General features: G+C 40.9%; 1 protein-coding gene across 3 annotated transcripts in view; it reads right to left on the bottom strand.

Moving 5' to 3' along the window:
* abca4a (ATP-binding cassette, sub-family A (ABC1), member 4a) overlaps nt 1-4,027 on the bottom strand; it is an 11,681-nt gene extending 7,654 nt beyond the window's left edge. Inside the window, exon 1 of one of the 3 annotated variants that reach the window (XM_031864451.1) lies at nt 3,871-4,027. The gene's annotated coding sequence lies outside the window, so the exon portion shown is untranslated. Of the gene's footprint in view, nt 1-497; nt 3,828-3,870 lie in introns of those variants that run through there. The other 2 variants (XM_031864452.1, XM_031864453.1) reach the window with 2 other exon arrangements.
* Nucleotides 4,028-4,274: the final 247 nt, after the last annotated feature.

The following is a 4,274-nucleotide window of genomic DNA, read 5'->3' as shown; positions in this document are numbered from 1 at the left end:
GAGAGAGAGAGAGAGAGAGAGAGAGAGAGAGAGAGAGAGAGAGAGAGGGTCAACCACTGCAAACATGTACTACGGGCAATACCTGCGTTCACAGATTAAACACAGTCAGCAAACTAACACTCTGTGGTCCAGCTTTGTTTCTTTGGAAAATAAGAAGTTAATCCCACATCCACGGAGCTGATGTTAAAGCAGAACAGAAAGTCGTTAAATTAACAAACCGTAACCACATGCACGCAACTGCACCAAATATGGCTGCGACGTCCTGTTGATCGTGTCACAATAAGGCACGAGAAACAAGTCAAAAAGAGAACCTTTCATAAAATAAATGTAACAAAAATCATGATGGAAAAAGAGCAAACAGGAACACGACACACATTACCAAGCTGCTTCTTCCTCTTATATTCAAAAAATCTGCTACGACTAAAAGAAAACAGTGAATTGCCATCAGAAACAAAGAATTACTGCAGACAGAAAAACAAGCATGATAACGGATTCACCTATTGAACAAATGTGTTCTGAAACGCAGACCAGCCAGAAATACAGCAACACTCAGCAGATGAAGTCGCCCGATGACTGAGGATGGCTGTTAGCCTCCGCAAATTCAGGTCCACTCATCTGTCCAAAGGTCGAGCTACAGCTAAGCACGGAGGACGAGTGGGTGGTGGGCAGATTGTAAATGTGGTGAAAGTTAACGGTAAACCTTTTGTCGTCACAATCTTCAACGTGTTAACTCCTCAGTGCATTTGATGTAAATTTTTTTTACAAGAAAACATCCCTGCCTCCCATTGTTCAAACAACACCCTGATTAAAACAGCCTTAGTGATGTAATTAGAAGACACACAGTTACACAGCTAAATGGCACACCATTCCTCCCAATCACCTTTTCATGCCGAATTGTTTAATCCATTTGCAGATTCAGAAGTCCTTGGATTTGTGCTCAGACTGGTTTTGACTTCAGAAAGAAGACCAAAATACACTAAATATGTTTTGCGACTTGGTGTGTTTTTTTTTTTTTTTTACTTTGTTCTCTAGCTGGCAAGTCAAACCCAGAGGCCCCACAAATGTCAGGGAGTTACATTTGTAATCCTGTTTTCTGAGACAGACACTTGGCCACCAAGAGCTAAAATCAGGTCAGCCACTCAAGACGGAGACCCGTAACTCCTTTATTAAGGTCATCAAGCTTTACAGCACATGAGGAAAATATAGCGTCGGTCTTAAATGATCGTGTCATCTAAAGAAGAGAATTTCTTGCAATATATTTCAAGCTTCATGGCTAGCTTGGAGGAGCAGTTGGAAGTCTTTAGAACAAAAAGGATCAAGGGGATTTTGTGTATTCTTCTGAACGCCCTTTATACAGAATGAAGCTGATTGGTTGACACAGAGTGGAACGACAGCACAACAATGTCAAGGACACGGTGATGTTCAAACACGATGCCCTCCGCTGATCATTTGCTTGTGGGTTGAAGTCCTGCCCCAATCAAATCATTGATCCGGACGTCTCTGGTTTTACACCCCATCTTCTCTAATGCAATCATGACAGCGCCGTCACATCCAACCCCGTCCCCAGCAGACTTCACTTGCTGCGTGAAAACTCATTTATAACATCACTGTCAGAACGTGTGCCTTCTAGCATTAAGTAACTGCCACAAAGACAAAGCGCCGGGTATCAAAACAAAATAAAATACAAATGTCAACAATATTTTTTACACCGGTAACATGAATTTATTGCAAAAAAATCTACCGTTAGCATGTAATCTGCTGTATTCAGTGAATCCACTGGAATGCATGAAATGTCGTAATAAAAGACAACAGGACCTTTGGGATGAACAAACAACACAGTGACCCATGCACGATATCATCTGTACTAGGACATCGGTTTTCTCTGTGAGTCACCTGATTTAATGGCACAGCCGTCATGGCACACGTTGTCAAACAGTGTAAAATACCTGCTGTAGACACCCTAAAGACATCATTTAAGACACACAAGTACAACACTGACCATTTGAAGCTGGCGATTTACTTAGGGCACAATATCAAACTCTTAAAACTACCTTAGAAAAAAACCCATATTGCTGTGGGCTTAAAAGACACAAACATCATCAGCACAAGCTTGTGCCGAGTCACAAATTAAACATTTTCTTTGCTTTTAGAGGAGATGTGGACATTGTCTCTGGCTGTAGGCTATTCCAATACACTACTGCACAAATCCCATGAAATGAATGATGGAAAAAAAACACATTGTGGTCTGCCATGTTGCTGTATGTGTGGATGGAAAACAACAATTCGCACCTTCATCACATTTGACACGCAGTGAATGCTCTCTTCCTCGCCTTTCCTCCTATAATTACGTCCCAATTTTTTTCCCTTTTGACTTTTGACTACTGAAAGAAAATTGTGTCTCTACATTCTCCCCTTCATTTTTGGGGATTGACATCCTAACATAACATCGTGTTTACATGTGATTTACCCATTAAGAGAGCCAATTTCCATCGAGCTTTGGATCAGCTTGATTCTGCTGGTGTTTTCTGTGGCACACTATCCGGGAAGCATGAGCCGACTTTTTGACGACTCTGCCCTCCGCGAATTGTCCGATTTTTGGACAACACTGTGGTGAAAGCACGTCGCATGCAGAGATAACACAGCACGAATGGTGCAGAGCCAGCGCGCCTCTAGCGGCACACTTACGAATCTTCACTGTTATACTTGTTTACCATCACTTCTCGCTCACGTGTCATATCGCACTCATACAGGATTTGTTTTTTCTCATCTCCGTCGTCTTTTAAAATACTTGACAGAGCATTGAAAATGGAAAAAATAATTAAATGAAATCTTTTTTTTTTTTGCTGAATGAAAACAAAACAAATGTAAGTCGACGTTGCACCCACACTGCAGCATGCACATGAATAAAAACACTAAAAACAACAATCTTTAAAAAAAGGGACATAAAACATTGAAACATACATGAAAAACAAGCTCCTGTTAAATTGCGACTGTCATTAAGGGGTATCGTTACTGCGACCCGATGTCAACATTATGACAGAATATGTAAATGTTGCATCTGACTGACTGATTTATAATCTATACTTTTGTTAAAATACTTGTGTTTCATTGTTCTGTTGAAATGAGGTTACTGTCGGTCATTCAGCTTCGCGATGCTGACCCAAAGCAAAGTCAAGTCAGCCACATTGAGACGACGTGTCAGGTGAATGCGCTTACAGTAATAAGCTGCAACAAATGTGACTTGATCAAACTTTCCATTTAGTGCTGCTGATATGTCCTTCTGCACCTGTACAACATAATTGGGGCTTTAAATTGAAGAGCATTGGGAAAGAATATGAAAGCTTGCCTTCTACTTCTCACTCTCTTCTTTATTATAAATATGTTGTATCAAACGTTGCCACAAAGAGGCTTTTATTTTCTAAAACCCTAACCGGAAGCGCTGTGTTTGACTACTCGCGAGCTTGCCGCTGGTCCTAATCTCACAGTCGAACTTGAAGAGGCGACTGATTTAAGGATAAAAAGAACAAAAACCAGCAAATAAAACACTTGTCATTTTACTCACACAACGGCATTGCCTTGAACGTTTAACGTCCACTGAGCACATCATAGTTGTTGTTGAACTTTGCCACGTTAAAACGACAAAAAAACAAAGAATTCCACTAATGCATATCAGCAATTAACGAGCATTCAACACCAACGTATTGTTTTTGACGTTTATGCACTCAAAGCCAAACACAGAACATTGAGCTGACAACATATGAAGGAATTGTGATGTCATAATGGACTATATTTTAACTGTAAAACGATGGCACACATTATTGAGCCAACAAAGAAACCCCCCCGAGATAAAACAAAAAACTCCAAACTCACCAACCTCGATGGTGAACGGCGTTAAAATCCACTCTCTCTCTTTTCATAAATTTAATTTCTTCGTCAAGAACAACTTATAAAGGGTGAGTTACGTGAAACCCACTTCTCTACTGGTATGGTCCTCCGCTGCTCTGTGTCTGACAAAAACTGTGTTTTTTTCCTCCGCCAGGGTTTTATAGTGCCGCTCGATGCGGAGCAGAGCGGAGCGGCGGCAGAGGTAACTAGCGGTCACCGTTTGATGCCGCTCCCATATAAGGCAAGCACGTGCCCAGTCAAAACATGTCTTAAAGAGCCAGCCATACCTCACCCATTCAATTACTGTGAAGCTCAAGATGGTTGAAGGAAAATATTCATTTACTAATAAAACTACTTTAAGGCTGCACCAGAACTACTACTTATTCTAC

This window comes from Anarrhichthys ocellatus, unplaced genomic scaffold (assembly GCF_004355925.1).
Source record: "Anarrhichthys ocellatus isolate YVR2014 unplaced genomic scaffold, GSC_Weel_1.0 scaffold31, whole genome shotgun sequence".
In the NCBI taxonomy this organism is placed as follows: domain Eukaryota; kingdom Metazoa; phylum Chordata; class Actinopteri; order Perciformes; family Anarhichadidae; genus Anarrhichthys; species Anarrhichthys ocellatus.
This window is presented reverse-complemented; position numbering and strand designations above follow the sequence as displayed.